Consider the following 20,692-nt stretch of genomic DNA (forward strand, 5'->3'; position numbering starts at 1 on the left):
ACCCGATTTTAAAGGCACTCTAGTGATTCAAGCATGAAAACATCCCCTCCTTTTTTATTTAAACTTGGGTGAGGGCTGCTAATAAGTCATGCAAAGATTGAGAAAGTAGCCAGGAGGCTACTGGGCTTGTGGCTAGGCATGGGGCCTGATTTGGTACCATAAGAATATGTTTACCCCCTTCTTTAGATAAGCACAAAATGACTGAACAAAATGCTCCCCACCCATACTATTTGAAAAGAATACTTGACATGCTCAAAAGCTTTGGAACTTTTTTAAAAGTCAGAACTAGTAGGAAACAGCCTCCAAAGTCCCTAAATGCTTCAATGTTATCCTGTGTGGCTGGAATAGGGATGCAGTCTGTCTCTGATGTATTTGGAGACATTGCCTTTGTATAAACTGAGGTTGATCACAAGATAAGCAAATTGTTTATAAAATACAATTGTTTCGTGTGGTGCTGGTAATCAAACCCAGGGCCTTGCACATGCTAAGCAAGCTCCTTACCACCCAGTCTGTAGAATCCAACTGGATTCTAACATTTCCTTGTTAGATCATGTGTATTTGTCCTTTTTGCTTCTGGTTTCAATCAGTAGTAGCAATCTGAGCTGGGCATGGTGATGCACACCTGTAATCCCAGCAGCTTGGGAAGCTGAGGCAGGAGGACACCAAATTCAAAGCCAACCTTAGCAACTTAATGAGGTTCTCAGCAACTTAGCAAAACTCTGTCTCAAAATAAAAAATTAAAAGGGCTGGGGATGTGGCTCAGTGGTAAAGTGGGTTCTAGCACCAAAAAATAAAGAAACAAATAAAAATAGTAGCAATCTAAGATCATCACGGGCCTGTTCTAGGTCCAGTGGTACAGGTTTTGAAAAGTTTTAAAATATGCTGTGCCTCAGGGTCCTCAGATAAAAGGTGAGAACAGTAAGAGTGTCTACCTCTGAGGGTTCCTATTTATTAGCTTAACAAACGTTGTTGCTTGTCCCTGGAGTGTCAAGTACTGAGGACAGAGTGGGGAGCAATGTTGAATAAGTGTCCCTGACTCTATGCTGTTAGGACTCATGGAGAAAACTGAAAAGAAAGCAAGCAAAAACGAATTTTACATAATGACAAGTGCTGTGAAAGAAAGAACAGGCTTTCAAGGAAGCTTTACTGACATGAAGACATTCAAATTGAAGGATGAAAAAAAGATATTGCAGGCAAAGGAAGGTGCATGTGCAAAGGCCCTGAGATAGGAGTGTCTTCAAAGACTGTTCAAACCAAGCAGGTGACCTGTAGTTGGAAGAAAGTGATGTGGCTGATAGAATAAAAGGGCCAGATGCATGTCCAGGTGGTGTTGCCTCAGAGGCCAAGGGAAGCAGCTAAAATTTTCCTGGATACAGAGGGAAGCCATTAGAAGACTCTAACCATGGGCAAGACTTGACCTCATTTAGTTTTTAAAAAGGACTGGAAGCCAGGACTTTCATTTTAAAGATTAAATAAGGATTTTTCTAAAAATATATTTTTAAAATTGTTGATAGGCTTTACTTTATTTATTAATATATTTATATGTGGTCCTGAGAAATCAAACCCAGTGCCTCACTCATGCTAGGCAAGCGTTCTACCACTGAGCCACAACCCCAGCCCTAAATAAGGATGTTTTATATAATACCTGACACATAATATTTGTCTGGTTATGTCAGTGATTTTTATTAGCAATTATCATTACTATTACTAACAATAATGCTTCCATTTGGCAATATAAAGTGATGGTATAAATACAACATGTTAGGGACTGGGGCTAGGGCTCAGCAGTAGCGTACTTGCCTGTCATGTGTGAGGCACTGGGTTTGACTCTCAGCACTGCATATAAATAAATAAAATTAAGGTTTATCAACAACTTAAAGAAGAAAAAGAAGAAGAGGAAGAGAAGGAGGAGGAGGAAGAAGAAGAAGAAGAAGAAATAATTCAGCATGTATACCTGAAATCAAATGCCCTCTCTGAATTCAGTCACTACAATGTCAGGAAAAAAAAAATTTAGATAAGGAGATAGGAAGTGAGTCCTTGCTGCCTGGATGCCACACTTATGAGTCCTTAGGCAGGACTTGAATTTGAAGCAAATATGGATTTCTCAATTTTTCTCCCTTTTTATTGTCATGTAATTAAGTTCATGTATTGCATGCAGGCTTTTTGCTAAGGAAGTTTGTGAGATATTTTCATTAATTGGTTTAAAAAAGGAACTCCTTCAGAATATTTTATTGGATAGAATTTACAATATTTACTTTTGCAAAATTTAATTTTGACCAAATGATATATGTAGAGAGAAGATGTGTTTAGAAGGATAGCATTTATCCTAATTCTCCCAGCTTTAGGAAAGGGTCTTTATTGGCTGGGGAAAACCAAAAGGCATGTACTCAGTTCCCTTGCTCTTTGGTCAGTTTTTAGCATCTCATGACACCCTCTCAACCTCCAGGCAGGAGGGTCAAAGAATATTCCTGTGCTATCCATGGGAAATGTAAGGCAGAGTAGGTCAAGTCTTCACTAGATCAAAGATCGGGGCTGGGGGTGTAGCTCAGTGCCTAAGTACTTTATGCACGGAGCCCTGGGTTTGATCCCCAACCCAGGGGGGTGGGGAGCAGAAAGCAAACGCAGAAGTGAAAAGTCACAGAAATTGGCAGAGGTACTTTTCCAGGCCTTTCTAAGCCTCAGTTTTCTCATCTCTCAAAAGGCCCTACTAATCCTGCCCCACTTTTAAGGCTGCTGTGAGGACTGAGTACTTCTATGGTATCTGATGCATACAAAAAACTCAACAATGGTCATCTGTTGAGGTTATTATCAGCCGAAGTCTAAAGTACCTGTTCTCTTTTATTTGACCCATTAAATTCCAGGTAGAGCTGCTTTGGATATTAGAAAATGTTAGTGGACTGTATGGTGCACACCTGTGACCCCCAGCTACACAGAAGGCTGAGGCAGGAGGATGGCAAGTTCAAGGCCAGCCTGGGTAATTTAACAAGTCCCTGTCTCAATAATAAAAAATTAAAAAGGGACAGGGAATGTAGCTTAGTGGCAGATCATCCCTGGGTTCAATCTCCATGTACCACATACACAAACAAGTTAGTGCAGTGACCTTTGACATCTTATCTATTGACCCTAATTTGACCCTTGAGCCAGGATGAGTCCTGAAAAAGACAATCTCCCCGCCCCCCAATTCCCCACACTGGTTCCAGCTGTCTGGTCTCCATGGCAGTTCTCTTTAAAGTCACAGACTGGGAGCTCTGTGAGAGGAGGCCCTCCAAATCTCTCTTGAAATTACACTTGTAACCTGGGACTTAGTTTACTAAGGGCTCTGGGGTTTCAATTCCCTCTGTCCTCTGCTTTTCTAATTATCTTTGTAATGCTCTAATGCTAAATAATGATGCTGCTAATGCACGCTGCATTTCGCGCACAGGTGCCAGCTGTTACCTCGCCGGGCAGCTGACCGCACTGTGCACACTTAAGCGCATTCACAGGACCCAGCCCCTGCCCACACAAACAAAACAAAGAAAGCCCCGGCTTCCTACCGATTCACCCGCCCCTCCCTCTCCGCCTTAAGGAGGCCCTGCTCCCTCCCTCCACTGGCCTCGCTCTCCTCCTCCACCCCTCCCTCACCCTTCCCTAACTCCTCTCCCACCTCCCTCCTCCCTCCTCCCTCCCACCGGTGGTTTCTTCCTGCAACAGAAATCCAGGAAACACCCCCCCACACACACACACACACATTTCCTCTACCCACAATTTTCTCCGGGGTCTGAGTCATACACAATTCAAGCTTGATTCGGAGTTCCCTTTTCACTGCCCCATGAGAATCCCCAACTCTCCCATTCATTGCTAGAACTAAGGCTTGCCAGATAAGGTTGCTTATTTTTTGAGTCTGGTAATAGAACTTTCATCATTAAATCAAAAAGGCATATTGACGACAAATGACCAAAGAACAAATGTGAGGCTGTTGGCTCCTCTCCCCGTACCCCCCCCCGCGCGCGCACACACACACACACACACACACACACAGACACACACACACACACACACACACACACACACACATACACACACACAAAGACCCTTTACATGTTCGCCAAAAGAACAGCCTGCCGCAGACATCATCAGCAGGATGAGTTTTTTGGTAACTTTCATCTCGTAATTCATTGTTTCTGTGATTCTGGTTACAGCCGCCAAACGGGTGTAACAGCAGTCAAACTGGCACACAAATAAATTTAAATGCGAACTCAGGGGTTTGCCCACCTGACAATGAATGGTTGACTTGTCGCCAGAAAAAAAAAAAAAAAAAGAAGTGGGGTTCGCATCAGGGGACTAGACTTGCAGTTTCTAAACAGGGGAGAGGCTCCTTTAATCTTGACCGTAAGAATACAACCCAGGGGTCACAGCGCATCTGCTCTGGAGAAAAGACAAAGGGCAAGGTGGGGCCGCTGTGGCCAGCGTGGTGGCTCCTGGAGCGACCGAGACCGCGCGAGCCGAGCTGGGCAGCGGGCGGAGCCGGTCGCAGCCCAGCCACAGCGTTTAACCTTGACTTCTCCCTCCTGGCTTCTGGCACCGGGAGGAGAGTAGGTCCAGATGGGCGTCCTGAGTGTGACGACGTCCCCTCCCGCCTCCGCGCTCTCGCACAGCTGTCGCACGCTGCCCCTGCGGGCCTACCACGCCGCCCAAGAAGAGCGCGGGCCTGCGTGCCCCGGGGGTGGGGGGGTGGCAGGCGCAACTCGCACCTTCCCTACTCGAGTGCCCCTCGCGTTCCCTGCCCAGGCCTGGCCCCGCTGGGACCTGACCGCCCAGGCCAGCTCAGGGTGTTCCCGCGGGAGTCCCTGGAAACAATGGCGAGCCTGTGTTCTGCCGGCTGGAGGGCGATGTCCCCGCAGCTGGCGCTTCCCTCAGGGCTGAGCGCCTAGCTGTCCCTGCGGCCCTAGGTCTGGATGCCCCGCGGGGCGCTGGGGCCTGGCCGGGTGGGACATCTGAGGCCGGGAGGCCCATGCTCCCGGACAACAGTGTCGCCTGAGCCGGGCATGTCCATGGAGACAGACCACGCAGTGACAGGCCGGAGGCGGCTCGAGGGATCCATAATTTATGATGTTGTTCTTACCAATCCGGTTTGGGATTTCACAAGTGTTGTCTGTTTCCTTTCCATTTGTTGCTTCTGTTCGTCCTTTTGGAGAAAATTCTATGCCCCCCCCAAGACAGAAGCAGTAAGAAAACCAACCAACCAAACAAACAAACAAACCACTGGGGTTTTTTTTACTAGAGGGGTTGATGGGGGCCTGAGAGGTTGCTTAGTCCGTACCTGAACTAACTGTACCCAAACTAAGCAAAAAAAAAAAAAAATCAAGTCTATTTCCATAGAGTTGAAGTGGGGCTTGTGCTGAATGGTAGCCAGAACAGATCTGCCACCGCCACCACTCTGCTCGTTTATAAATAGCCTATTGACCTTAAGTGATTTTTTTTAGCCACTCTGTTCTGTGCTAACTTGGATAGCAGGAAGGAATAGGGTTAATTGCACGTCCCTGCTACTCTGGTCTCAGGTGATCCCTGGGGGGGGGGGGGTCTGCATTGTTCCTTGGTGGCTTAACTTAGGCACTTCTAATTTAGGATACCTTCTACCCTTGGGCAAAAGTGTTACTGGCCCCAAAATTCCTTAAATTGCTTTAGTGATAGGAGAAAGCTTTGTGGATCTAATTGAAATTTTGGTGCAATAAATAAGTGACAGGCATCATACAGGGCCCCATACTTCCCATAGAGGAAAGTTTTCTCTTTATTGTTACCTCTTCTTTTTTTTTTTTTTCCTTCAAAAGAAATTTATTGTAGACTTGTTCCTTTTCTTGTTTGGACTTGGTGTTACTAAGTGGAACCAGTTACTAGGAACTGTTGCAAGGGCTTGCTATGACTGTCTCTGCAGGGGAAGACTGAAAGTCTTGAAGAGGAAGAGGTTTGAAGTGATTGGCCCTAGAGGCTGCAAGTGCTGGGAGGCCCTTAGCTAAGGGCTGTTCCCATTCCTCCTACCCAGTGAAGAGGGGTCAGGCTGGGAAGAGCTGCAGACTTCAGAGCTGACAGCCCCTACAGATGGCTGGGTCATTTTGTGGTTTACAAATGACCAAGTCAGGTTGAAGCCCCAGTCACTGTGGTTACAGGCAACTGTGATTAGTCACACAGTTAGTGACCCAGTTATGGCACACCTTCTTTTAAAAGGACATCATTCAACTTCTTGCTAGCTCCATTTCAGAAACCGTCAGTGTACACAAGGAAGAACAAAACTATAAGGGGTGGGGTGGGGGGATTGAAACCTGGGGTGTGGATTTCGAATGTGCCAGGAGTTAGGTTTGCTAAAAGAAAAGCAAGCAAGTCTGGGTGTGACTGAAGAGGCAAGTCAAATTGCACTGAACTTTGCCTAGAGATGGCTTTTCAAGTTCACAGAAGGCCTTTTCTGAGGGAAGTCTGAAAGTGAACCTAGGAGGAAAAGAATCTTCTGACTACTTTGACTTGGCCCATGTATTGATGACCATTGGTAAAATGAAAGTGGGAATTGAGAAGACAGGAAGGGGAAGAAGAGCCCTAAATGCGGAGGTTTGTGTGGGTTTTTAACTTCTTAAAAATAGCATTTCTTTTACCACAATGGCACAGGAACTTGTAAACATGAATCGCCAGCAATTGTAAACAAATTAGTCTAAGCTTTTCTATCTGAAAACTAAGTAGAGCAAGTCTCTCTCTCTCTCTCTCTCTCTCTCTCTCTCTCTCTCTCTCTCTCTCTCTCTCTCTCTCTCTCTTTTTACAAAGAGAAAATGCAAAACAAAAATTCTCCCTCCTCTTAAGGGCTTCTTTGCTGGTGAGTGTTTGTCTAGGAACAAATAGTCTTTTATATAAACGGTCTCCAAAAGTTCATAAGCAAAAAAGTGTCCAGCGTCTGGTGACCTACAATACAGTCTCTGGCTACATACTGGAGCTTTTCTGTCCTGAATTTGTGATCTGCTATCAGAGTCCTTTAATTTCTGGGAACAGAAGGCTCTTTGGGAGAAGAAAGGATGGGGGGTGGGGGAGCAACATTGGAATCAGTCTTTTTTTCCCCCCTTCCTTTTGCTGTTTTCTTCCAGTCAGCAAGTAGAGCTTGCATCCCTCTGATCTTCCCCAGCATCTTCCCGAGGTGAGGGCCACGGAAGGGTTAAAGGAGACCACCACTGTAGGTTTCCCTGCTGGGTGGGGCAGCTGGACCAGGCCCTACCTCAGAGCTGTTCATAGAAAGGAGACACCCCACTCCTGACACCCTTCATCTCCTTTGGAGATTTTCCTTTTACAGCGTGTTTAATACGATTTTCAGGATGACCGTCTTTTTAAAGCCATGGGTTTCCTTTAACCACCGGGGGTCTACAGATATTCTCAACGTTCCAAATGTAATATCTGTTGAAATAAAGGAAAGCAGGAACGGTGAAGGGGATGAAGGACGACCGTTGAGAGAGCTGGGCAAAATTAATGATTTGTAATTAAATTTTAATGGCTGATCAACAAAGCATTTTGAACATTTGACTACTTGTTTTTTTTTTTGTTTGTTTGTTTTGTTTTTTGTTTTGTGGCCCAAAACTTTGATTTCAATGAATTCAACTTGACATTCTTTGACTAAATCGCTCAGTAAAAGCCAGGTAGTTACAAGCCACAGTGCCCTGGGTGGGGGAGGGAGCAGAAAACACACATCATGGCCACACACTCTTGGGGTTCCATACTCTACAGGGACAGAGCTAAGAAGTATGTTTTATTTTTTAGTTTTTTGCAATGCTGGGGATTGAACCCAGGGCCTCTCACATGCCAGGCAAGTGCTCTACCTAAGTTACATCCCTGGCTGGAGAAATGATTTTATTTTTTTATAAGGGTGATTAAACAATTGAGAGGCACTTACTTGTTGAGCCTCATCCCCAGCCCTGTTTTGAATTTTTCTTAGAGACAGGGTTTCACTGAGTTGCTTAGCACCTCACTTTTGCTGAGACTGGCTTTGAACTCATGATCCTCCTGTCTCAGCCTCCTGCCCGCTGGAATTACAGGCATGGGTCACTGTGCCCAGCCAGAGAGACATAATTTTTAAAATATCATTTGGGAAGGGATATACTTTGAAGATAATACAACAGGACAGAGAGTAGAGCTCTCCAAGGAGCTGATAACCTGAGCTAAGACCTAAAAACTAAAGGGAGGCAGCAAAGGTGCTACATGGGAGAAGCAGAGAGACTTAGGGAGGCCTGAGACCTGGAAAAAGAAAGAAGTCCTGTGTCTTAGGGTTGAGGAAAAATAGGGTGGTAGGGAAACTCCGTAATTTTTCTGTGTTTGCTAGAGTTGGCAATTTGCACAATGCCAGCGGCGCTGTCGTTGGCTCTAGCCTACCTGCCCTGGTTAACTTCCAATGGAAGCCAGCGAAACCACTGAGAAGTGTCTTCTTCACCTGCATATTTCCTTTGCCTGAACATCAACCCCAAACATGTTTAATGAACGCAGTAGATGCAGCAGAGGAAAAAAAAAATGGTGTTAGTGTTGTGGGTGAGCCCATCTTGTAGAGCAAGGGACAGGCTCCTTGAGTTCCATAGTTCTGAAGAGAGGCATCCATGATCTGTCTCAGATTATGGTCATGACCCATGACTGCAGGACCACTATTTTTCTTCAGGTGAGTTTGTGCCCATCAGAAGCAATTTCCTTAGACCTGGGTGTGACCTTCCTTTCTCCTTTTCCTTCTCTTCCTGTATACATCCCAGGGGCCCTACATTCAGCCCCTCAGTCTGCTTCAGATTGCTCACACATTATCCTTCACTTTCTCTTCTGTTACAGCATCCAGGGAGTGAATTGGCAGATTTGGTTCTTCTCTTTTATAAAGCGCCATGCTGCCTGTGAGTCTCTGGAAAAGCAGTCCATCTCTCTTCTTTCCCAGCTAATTCTAATTTTCTCTTGGACTTTTTTTTTTTAATGGGAATTTACTCTCTCCACTGAGCTACATCTTTCTATTTTTTTTTTTTTTTTTGAGACAGCGTCTCAAATAGTTGCCCAGACTGGCCTCAAACTTGAGATCTTCCTGCCCCAGCCTCCCTGGTGGCTGGGATTGTAGGCATGCACCATTACACTTGGCCTCAACTTGGATTCTTGATGGACTAGGATTTTTCCATCCTGGAGTAGAATATGAGGGAAGGTAAGAAATGTAAGAATATTCCATGTTGCCTAGGAAGAAAAGGAAGTAAGGATTGGGGAAATTGAGAGACACTGGGGAAAGAGAATCATTTTCACTTGTAAGCAAACTCAGGAGCTGCTATGATTCTTGTTCTGGCTTCTTCTTTATGGGATGTGGTGGCCACACCCCAGCTGTTTGCCTAAGGAGTTCCCCTGGGTCATCTAAATAAGTTGGGCTGCCCACTTCCAATTTCTCTCAGGGCCTCTGCCTCTTCCCATGTTGCAGGGATTTTTCTCCCGCCTATCTCCCAACCCCCAGGGGCCAGTGCTCATGGCTCCTTGCCCTTAGTACCCAGAGTGCCAACCCTGGGCTGCCTTTCCAGGCAGTGAAAGGAAAAGGCTTTGGAGAAGTCTCCATTGCTTAGTCTACCCAGGCAGAGGCAGCAGCTAAGAGAAACAGGGCCCTGGGTCTTGCAGCCAGGTGCTTCTACTCTCATATCCTCGGACGCCCACCCTTTCCTTTCCCCATGTTATCAGAAGCATACCTGGGCTTCCTGTCTTTTCCAACTTCAGTCATCTTCCAGAAGGCAGAGAATTCTGCTTTGTTTTATCAAGGTTTCTAGAGTCACAGAAAACTGATATTCTGCCTAATCCCCACCACTCCATCATGGCCTGATCTCCCAAGATCCACCTCTGGGTTCCAGGACAATGGGTTGGATCCTAGTTGTGCCATTGATAGGCCTAATTTCTCAGAGTATCATTCAGCTGATTCGTGAAACAAAGATGATAGGATGCCATGAGAATTAAAGGAGATCATTGGTGAAGAGTTCCTTAAAACAAAGACGCAAACCTTTTGGCCATTACAAGGATCAGTGCTGGATCCTGCAGGTGGGCTCCCCCTCAGATTCCCTCTTCCCTTGGCTTTCTTAATGTCGTCCTTTCTAACCTTCCTGACTTCCTACTTCTTGCCCCATCCATGTTCTGGATGGCCTCTGCTCTCTGCCTTCTCTCTCTCCTTGAAGTTTTCCTTCCATCTTCTTTTCTGATTCTTTGTCTGAGGGAATTGGCTCACCCTTTAGAATCACCCTTATCCATCTTACCACTATCAACTTTAGATCACCTCCCAATTGTTATCTTCATCCCATACCTCCTCTGTGACTGGCACCCCTTGGGCTTCCTGTGGTATCCCAAATCAAATCTGTCAAAACACCAAATTATCATCTTCCCTCTCAATCACAAATTTCCCAACTTGCAAATGAGTGGGTCCATCTTGGGGCTGTACTGTTTCTATCTTTCCTTGCATACTCTTCTGCCGCAGTCTGGCTGGGCACAAATCACGAGCCACTGAAGCAGGAACAAACTTTATTTCTGAACTCCACCAGCACACTCCACACACGCTCCCCGGGAACTCTCCAAAATGCCACGCCGGCTCCTCCAGGAACCATACACACCGGAATTCCCTCCTCTGGCACTTCCCCAACTAATGGGAACTCTCCGGGAATCCACACGAGATGGTGGACAGCAGGGGTCTAATATACACAGCTTAACATAACCATTATATCAATGGCTTGCTGGTATCACCTCTCAACCACTCTGTTCTGGCAAAAATGCCATGCATCATTCTCCTCAGCCACTGTCTCTATCTATTCTCCATCCGGAACATCTATACTCACAAGGTCTCCCACTTAAAACTGTTTCTTTCCCAAGACTGTCATAGGTGTCTAGGTTTTAGAACCTCGTGGCTGTGATGCTCTCGATGCTACCTAACTGTCCCCAGGCTCCAAATTCTCTCCTCTGGTTATCCTGCCATACTCTTGGCAGCCTGTGGAGAGGGAGAACATTGTGGTCTCAGCCTCACTGTTTGGGATCTCTGTTTCCTCCTCTGCATGATCCACTCTTACATGTCCAGCATAAGTATTTTGGCCTAGACCCATCATAGGTTTAATGTTAAGAAGAGAGACTTCTGGAAAGATCTGTCAGATTGATATGCATGATAGTTCTGGGCAAGGACTGACCCTTCAGATGAGAAGAATCAAGAGTAGTATAGGTATAAGCTACTGGTGGAGGTGTGATAAGGGAGGAGAAATTTCTGGTGGGCTTATAATGATGTTAATGATAAATATTATTATTGTTGTTCTCTAGTTTCATCCCCTGCCTTTCCTTTCAGGCTTGTTCCAGATCCTTAAGGAGTGTAAGCTGTAATTAAATGAGTAGAAGAGCTGGTTTGGAAGAAATGCTCATGTTTTATGAGACAGGAGCAATGCTTTGATACACGGGTACAGACACTCCCCCAGTGCTTCCCAAGCATGATTGTGAGCTCAGCATTGGAATGTAACTGAGCCATGACCTGTGTGCTTGGAGTTTACTGTCAAGCAAGGAAGACAGTGAGTGCAAACAAGTAATTACAGTGAAAGTCTAAAGGGCTATGGGTGATCATGGACAAAAGGTCGAAGGAATGCAGATTAGATATCGATACTTAACCTTAAGCTTGGGGAATCTGATAAGGCTTTGTGGAGGACCCAGAATCTAAGCTGAGACATAAGAAAGGAGTAGAAGTCAACCAGGTAGAGGGAGAGGTTCACATTGAGAGGCACAGGATACACCAAAGTCCTTGAGGCACAGAAGCATGACATTTTTAAGGAACTGAAAGAGGTTCAGCCTGGGCAGAGTGTGGGCAGGATGCTGAGAGGTCGGACTGGAGAGCGTGCAATGAGCAGGGGCCAGTAGAACATGTACACAAGTTTTGATTTTACCCTAAAAGGCAAAGGAAAGTCACAGGAGGGTTTTCAATGCTGGTGTGTGTGTGTGTGTGTGTGTGTGTGTGTGTGTGTGTGTGTGTGTACATCCATTAGACTTTAAGAGAGTCCATCTGGCTTTTGGAGAGGATCAAGACCCAGTTAGGAAACCAGTAAAAAGGCTGTTGGGCTTGCCAGATGAGAAGTGATGATGGCTGAGCTATGGTGGGGTAGGGGAGAGGCAGAGAGATGGATGGATTGGAGCAGGTTTGACAGGACTTGTAATAAGTTGGATAAGGAAGTGAAGAGAGGAAAGCTGAGGGTAACTCCTAGATCACTGATTTAAACAACTGGAAGGGGATTAGGGACATCACTGAGCCTGGAAATGTGCTAGGGAAAGAAATTATGAAAGGAAGGTGTGGATTTGCTTTTCTGCATATTGAGTTTGAGGTTCCTGGGAGAGGCATGCATTTGGGAACACTGGTTATCATTAGCAAAGTCAGGCATAGACTTAAGAAAGTGATTCCCATAAGTTATAGTTATTTCGGCTGGAATCTGAGGTCTTTGGATGTAACGGGAAAAAATTCACTCCAGTTATCTTAAATAAAGCATGGTATTGTTCCAATAGAGAGGGCTACACGAGGAACATTGCTCACAGGGATACTCTCGGAGGGGATCAGCTCTTCTGGACTCCACAGAGGAATGTGGCCAATTGTTCCTTCATTTCTGCTCCCTTCTCCCCCACTTTGTAGGCCCTTTTTCTCTGCTTATATATGGAGACTTTATCCTGCATAACTTTGCTCTCCTGAGAACTGACTCTTGTTCTACCCTCCAAATGACTTAATGATCTGAATTTAAAAGCTTACTAGGGACTTTACTACAATGTATACATTTCTTAATTCAAACTGTTGAGAAGAAAGGATCTAATTGGCCAGTGAGAAATCAATAATGTGGTGGCTTTAGGTCAAATGACTATTTTTTTTGGTCCAAGCAGTGACAGCAGTGTGTGTGTGTGTGTGTGTGTGTGTGTGTGTGTGTGTGTGTGTGTGTTTCTGTGTGGTCTAATCAGTTGTAATGTAGAGTATAGGGCTTTTGGTAGTACAGAGTATTGATATATGTTTACTTGTCTAACCTCAAAAATGTTGATTCTGGGGCTTCTATATCTCTCAAGTGGCAGAGTTGCAGAAAGAAAGAACCTGGGCACATGAAGCTGAGTGTGAATATTCCCTTTGCCAGGAAAATTTTGGGCAATTTATAAACACTGTACTCACAGAGCTTTGGTTTCCTGCTCTGGAAAATCCATGATAATGTGTGTGTGTGTGTGAGAGAGAGAGAGAGAGAATGAATTAAATGAGATAACTCTGTGAAATGCTCGACAGATGGTGGAAAGCACTTAGTGACTGCTCCTTTTCTCCTGTTACTTCTCCTTTCTGCTTGCTCAAGCCACTATTTTCTCAGAAAACAGGAAATATACTTGTTAAGTCACTTTTTTTGTGGTGATTCCAATGCATGAACATCAACAAATATTTATGAGATGATCATATATTTTATTCTATTAAAAAGTAGCTGCAATCATTCATTGGGACAATGAGATAAAGAAAAGTCATTTACCCATAATCCTGCCACATAAATAAAGACATATAAACTGTTTGATTTTTTTTTTTTTTTTGTTTAACTTTTTCTGTTTTTTTTTCTGGTACTGGCGATTGATCTCAGGGACACTCAACCACTGAGCCACATCTCCAGCCCTGTTTTGTATTTTATTTAGAGACAGGATCTCACTGAGTTGTTTAGCACCACTGCTCCTGGTGCATTTTTGTTTTTACTTAAATAGAATTACAATTTATGCACAATAAAAATAGAGTGTTGTAAGATGTTGAAACTTCATTTTCAGAATGAAAGATACATGTTTTAAAAAGCACTTGATTTTTCTTAATCTAGAGTATTGATTGACATCTTACTCTAATTTCCTTGGTTGTACCCAAGGATAGGACGGTGTTCATCATTGAGGACCATGTCAATTTTGGGTTCTACCATGTAGACTTCTACCATGTAGGATTCTACCATGTTGGACGCTACCAGTTTGCAAATATGTTCCAGGCAAAAGCTATGCCCATTCAAACTTAGATATGTTAGATTTAATGTAGGGCTAACAAGGCCAAGCCATAGGTTTCATCCTAAGATGAGCCAATTAGCGTTACTAACTAATATGGCCACAGATTTCACCTCAATTTTGGGCTTTCTCCTTGCAAGTGTCAGTGGTCACAAGGAAGACTGAAAGAGAACATGGAGGGTTCGTTGTAGATCCATTATTGTTATAGACAGCTCTGGTTTTGAACCATTAGCTGAACTTGATGAACTAGTAAGGGGAGCTTAATAGACACAGTTAGAATATTTTATGATTGAATGATTGTTAAATTCTAGAACAAAATTACTAGATCCAGTCAGGAAAAAACAATGAGTCCAGAGCTAACTCATTTCAAGATGTTACATGTAAAAATGTCTCTAACTTCAAATGAAGCAGGGAGCCCAAAGAGTTATGGAAACTAGAGAAATCCTACAGGAGGGATTTCGTTAAGTAACCACCACTTGGCAGGAATAATTCTTCTTTTTCCTTTTTCCATTTATTTTTGGTACCGGGGATTGAACCCTGGAACATTTTACCACTGAGCCACATTCCCAGCCTTTTAATTTTGAGACAGGGTCTTGCTAGGTTGCTTAGACCTTGCTAAATTGCTGAGGCTGTCCTCAAACTTATGATCCTCCTGCCTCAGCCTCCTAAAATACTGGGATTATAGGCATGTACCACCACTTATGGCTGGTCGGAGTTATTCTGAGAGAGACAAAATTTTGCTATTGATTGTGTCATGACATGACTGAACCCTGGAGAAGATCAGGAAGAGTGCTTGTGGGAGGTTGGAGAATTTGGGGAATATACTGTCTCATTTAAACTTTTTTTTAGTTGTAGATAAATATGCAATATCTTTATTTATTTTTATGTAGCGTTGAGGCTTGAACCAAGTGCCTCACATGCAACGCAAGCACTTTACCATGAAGCTACAGCCCTAGCCCATATTGACTGTCTCTTTTTAAATTTTTTTTTAGTTGTAGATGGACACAATATCTACTTTTATTTATTTATTTTTATGTGGTGCTCAGGATTGAACTCAGAGCCTCACATGTGCAAGGCAAGCACTCTACCACTGAGTTACAGCCCCAACCCCTGACTGTCTCTTACAGTTTGGATATGAACTGTCCCCCAAAGTCTCATGTGTTGAAGTCTTGGTCCACAGTGCAGCTATGTTAGAAGTGGGGCTTTTGGGAAGTGATTGGATCATAGTGGCTTTAACTTCATCAATGATTAATCTATTGATAGATGAATGTACTACTGGGAGGTAGGAGGAACTGTAGGCAGGTGGGGCATGGTTGGGGAAGCAGGTCAGTGGGGTACGTGTGCCTTTGGGGACTTGTTTCTGGTCCGTCCTGTCTTCCCTCCCTCTCTCTCTCTTTCTCTCCTCCAGAATCTCATAAGCTGTTAAACTGTTAAGCTTTTCTATCCTCTGCCTTCCCACCATCATATACTGTCTCATTTCATGCCCAAAACAATGGAGCCAGCCCACTGCAGGCAAAAATCTCTGAAACTGAGAGCCAAAATGAATTTTTCCTTCTTTAAATGTTCATGTAGAATATTTTGGTCATTGCCATGAAAAACTGACTAATACACTGTCTTAGTCTGTTCAAGCTGCTATAACAGAACACCATAGACTCAGGGGCTTGTTAATAATAGAAATTTATTGCTCACACTTTTGGGGATTAGGATGTCTAAGATCAAGGAAGGCAGATTCAGTGCCCGGTAAAGCCTTGCCTCTTGATTCTTAAATGGAGCCTTCTACTACGTTTTAATGTGGTGAAAAGGGTGAGGGATTTCTTTCAGATTTCTTTATAAAGACACTAATCCCATTCATGGATGCTCTGCCCTCATGGCATAATCACCTCCCAAATCCAGTTGAAGGCTAGGATTTCAACATATGACTTTCGAAGGGACACAAACATTCAGCCCAAAGCACCCATTAGCTCATTTACTGAGGATCATCTTAGAGCAGAAACTAGATTTAAAAAATTCTATTGAAGGAAAATGCATCCTGCTGTTAGGGAAATTTCTAAGCAACGCCAAATATTGTCATTGAATATACCACTTATCATCACCAGTCTTAACTATACAACTGCTTTTGATGCTTTCTTTCCAGAATGATTTGCACACACCCAGCACTCCCTGAAACTCCAAGGAGAAGAGGAAGGCTGTTGAGAAATACTTTTATGGCTCTCATGAACTTTCCTGCCAGGTGACAGGAGTTTGTGTCATACTGATAGGGTCATACTGATTATTACCTTTGCCCTTTGTATTTCAGTGCTAAGCCCAAAGAAGTCAGGGACCTTGGTTCTTCCAAATGTGGCTGCTTGTCAACACTCTCACCTATTACAATCACTTCGTTGTACACTAAAGGAGAAAATGTGTAGCACCAATGCATTTGGCTCCACCACCCGTCTGCCTCCAGACGTCTTTTTCTGAGACCACACAGGTCAGGCTCAGAGCTCACATAGGAGATCTAGTCGAGTGGCTGGTTGATATTGCTCTTTCTTGTTACCCACATTGATGGCATCAAATGTCCTTCTTGATTTTTGCATGATTGCTGCAAACTGGCCCAGGATCAGCCTCATAAATGGGACATCTTGTGGTCTGTAATATGAGATCTATTTTAACAAATCACTCTTAACCATCACCTCTCTGAGGGAACACCCACTGCTGAAAGGCAATGCTGAATTTTCTCATGGCTTTGTCTCTGTGAACTTCTATTTATTTATTTATTTTGGCAGTTCTGGAATCAAACCCAGAGCTCTGCACGTGGTAGGCAAGTGCTCTGCTGAGCTATGTCCCCACCCCACCCCTCCTCTTTTTCCTCCTGGTGCCCCTTTTTCTCCCCTGCCACTCTCTCCCACTGCTTTCAAACGACAACCCCTCCCCCCAGCAATCCTGGCTGAACTCTAGAATTTTCCCCAGGTCCCTGAATTGGACACTGACAGAATCATTCTGGCTATGAATTGAGTGGAGGATGTTGGAAGAAAGTACTATTGTGCAAGTTAAGGAAAGGGTCACAGATCCAAAACCACAGCAACTGTATTAAAGGGCTCCTGTGTTGGGATTCTCCTTTTAAAGCAGTTCAAAGGCAGGCATTCAAGATGGAAACCTTGGAGATAGAACACATCAACAGAATTCTAGTTTTTGTTTGCTGGATTTCTAAGTGAAATTCCTGTTTGCCAAGAATTCCCACGTGAAGCTTTACATATTTTCCTTGTCAGCTCTGTTCCCCGCCACCTTTGTTCCCCAGCCTGCTCGCCTGCCTCCCCTTAACAGCTGGACACATCACGGTTCCATTTTTCTATTGGTTGTGACTGAAGTAGCTTGAGGTCAATTATTTCCCCAGCAATTGACAAAGAATCTTGATGAAGAGGAAAGTGACATTGTCCCTTATACAACACTGCTCCCTCCTCCCTCTGCCCTCCCGGCTGAGAGAGGGCCGCTTTCCTTTTGCAAGGAGCCCAGCAGGGCAGTGGCGGTGGGGTCTGTGGAAGTGCGTGGGTAACATATGGTAAGTGGAGAAAATATTTATATTCATGGTGAAAGAACAGGAGAAGATCCAAAGAGGGTCATTCCACTGAGATTTTAAGCAGGAGAGCTGCAGACCTGGTATTCTGTCTTTGGCTCAGACACCACGGAGAATTTAAAGAGTTTGGATTTCTTTCGTTGCTCTCCTTGCCATCTATCCTCCTCTTAATATGAATTGCTGGCCCTCGGAACAGGGACTATCCCTCCCCCTAAACTTGACACTGGGCCTTGCCTGGGCCCTGCCCAACTTGATTCCCCTTTCCCCTCCTCCTGCCTCGGCCCCCAAAGACCAGCACTCAAAGCCATCTCTTGTGCCTGTGCCTTAGGCTGCTCGGGCGGCGTTTGTGGTTTTGACTAGGCGACTAGGTAAGGCGGAGCGAACAGGCAGAGTGGGCATTTGGGGCGACAGGTTCTTGGGGGAGCTATAAATAATTAATCGGTGTTAGATTACTCTCTGATGAGACACACGAAACCTTCAGTGCCTTGGCGCTTTCCGGCCGGCATTTTGCATCACAGCTTCCTAAGAAAGGTAAAAGGCCCTCTCTTTTGGTCTCCCAGGGGCAAAATTGGCGACTGTTCTGCAGTACCGCAATCCAGCGGGCGAGGAAGGCAGCGAGTGCGGTTGAGTGCCCGCCCGTCCGACCGCAGCGCGGACAGCTCACTCGTGCCCTCGGACCCGCCGCCACGCGGCCCGACAGCCACACGTGTGCCCGCCACCTAGTCCAGGCGAGATGCAACTGCGCGTCCTGTCTCTGCGTTCGGTGGCCGGGCCGCGACACCGAGACGGCCGGGGAAACGTGTGCAGACTGGCGTGCAGAACAGAGGAAACCGAAGGGGAGGGTCATTTCCCCTTTCGCCATCGAAAGTTTGCCCCTCCTTTCGGGGTGTGTAGGACGAGATGGCCGCAAGGGCCGGAAGATGTGAAACTGAGCGGGAGGGAAGGTTGGGGGTTCACCCTCCTCGCGGCCGAGCTCCACAACTCTACGATTGGACCTCTTGTTTGGGGGCCTCCAGATCCCAGTTGGGAGGGATCCCAGGGGGACGAAGTGGGATGGGATACAGGTGCGTCTGGGTCCTGCTTTGGGACGGGTCCCCCCATGAACCCCTCGAGGAGTTACCCATAAACGAGCGGCTTGCTGCACAGAGGCCACGCTTAATGGATTCTTGCAGATAAAAGAGCCCGGCTACCTTTCTTTCCTATAATGGCCCCTGAGGCTAATGTCTTAAAGAGGAAACAAAAGGATTGTTTTACAGCACACAAGGGGGGAAGGCGCACGGGGCGGGGATGGTAGGGGGGGACGGGGCACTGGATGCAGGGAGGGGGAGGTGGTCCTGGCTTCTTAACCCTTCCTCTCCCGCTGCTGCACAAGTCTCTCTGAGCCTCCCACCGGCACCCACGATCCGGAACATGGGGGGTGGGGTGGGGGGAGACGATCACTCACGAAGGGGACCGCTCTGTGACCCGACCTCAAACTGTCCTCCCTGCCCCTTCCCTGTCTTCTTTCTACTGAACCTCTGAAAGGGGGAAGGAAAGGATCTGGGGACCCACTTTTCGTTTGCTGCAATTCTGAAAGTCAAAGGGGAATGGGGGTTGGGTAGAGTTTCTCGTAAGCCCCGGTGACCAAACAGGATGGAGCCACCTGGGCCCCCGACGCTTCGACGGCGGGAGGCGGGCGCGCCTGGGGCCAGGACAGTCGTGCGCCGCGAGCTGCGCCGGAGGTCCGAGAGACAGCTGGGCAGTTCCGCAGTGCGGCCTGCACCTCGCCCTGGGAGCTGCTCTCGGGTCACTTGGCAGCCGCAGTCTTCAGGTGTGAGTGGAGTGCACGCCGGCCAGCCGGGTGTCTGTGACAGGAAGTTTACACTTGAATCCGAGAAAGGAGAGAGAGGGAGAGAGTCTTGGTGGCTTCTGCTTCCTGACTTTTTGTTCAGGCTCCTGGAAAAGATCAAAACAATAGTTAAATAGCAATTGGAGACAAATGATGTAACAAATAAACAACTCAACAACAAAAATGTCCACAGGGATGGTTTAAAAACCTTTTATTAAGGAAATCCATGGCACACGTACAAAACAGAATGATATTATTCAGCAGGTTTCAAATATGAGGGTGTCTGAGAACTGTGGGGCAGAATTTTCTCAGCAGAATCTTCTGGAGGTCCCAGATTACTGGGCTCCATTCTAGAGGGTTTTGTCTTTTTGTTTTTGTTTTTGTTTTGTTTTGCTTATTGTGTATTTTTTTCACTAAATCTGGGGTGACCCTATTTGAGAATTTGTGACTTTGTTAGCTTTCCCATATACTGCTGACTTGTAAAGGGCACTGGGAGATCCACTGATATAATAAATTCCTAGGTAACCCTCTTCCGGATTCAATATGTATAACATTTTCTCATGTTTCCTTCATCCCCTCCCCCAACTTGTTTGGTTTGCTGGAGAATTTTAAAGCAAATCCCAGTTGTCCTGTCATTTTGCCCATATGGATGATTTTTAATTCCGTAGTAAGCTGGGAGCACTACACTCTACAGGGGATACTGGAGAAGCCTTTTATGTGTTTCCAGGAAGTCCAGCTTTCCTTCTGGTCATTTCACACTGGGGTGGAGTCCAGCACCTCTCTCTGTAAAAGCCATGCCTACATCTTGGTGTGAGAACACCCCTGAGGGTTTCCTCTGTACTGAAGCCTGTCAGGAGCTGGAGTGTCACTGGATCTTCTGGCGAGCTGCTTTGGCCAGGCCTCGGGTACCACCTGATCCACGTCTTTCAACGTCAGTAGTTATCCCCAGTCTATATCGTATACTCCCAGGACTATCGATTCCTCTGGAGTGTTTGCCTAACAAGGCATCTTCCCCCAGAATGGAGCTTTGAATCTCACTGGGCTGGGTGATGTCCATAAAAATGTGAACCCACAATTATATTTTGAATCAGAGGCTCTTCTCCAAGGACTTGAACTCATACCCCAAGGGAAGCTGCCCTGGGCTACCTTCCCCTTCTTACAATTACTCATATTGGAAAAGGGCATTCCTGCCGCAGTTCCTGGGAATGGCCGGCAGTGAAGCCCAGCATAACCTCCTGACACCAATGTGGGCCTTGAAGCAGCCCAGCCGTGTGGATTACTTTTGCTTTGGAAAGACTCTGAGGTACCTTTAGATTTCACTC

At 45.7% G+C, this 20,692-nt stretch overlaps 1 long non-coding RNA gene across 1 annotated transcript; it reads left to right on the forward strand.

Annotated features, from left to right (window-relative positions):
- Positions 1-6,329: 6,329 nt before the first annotated feature.
- On the forward strand, positions 6,330-18,685 carry LOC144365298 (uncharacterized). The gene is made up of 2 exons (XR_013423608.1): positions 6,330-6,576; positions 18,103-18,685. It is a non-coding gene; the product is annotated as an uncharacterized LOC144365298 (long non-coding RNA).
- Positions 18,686-20,692: the final 2,007 nt, after the last annotated feature.

The sequence above is a fragment of the Ictidomys tridecemlineatus genome, chromosome 7, assembly GCF_052094955.1.
Source record: "Ictidomys tridecemlineatus isolate mIctTri1 chromosome 7, mIctTri1.hap1, whole genome shotgun sequence".
Lineage (NCBI taxonomy): Eukaryota > Metazoa > Chordata > Mammalia > Rodentia > Sciuridae > Ictidomys > Ictidomys tridecemlineatus.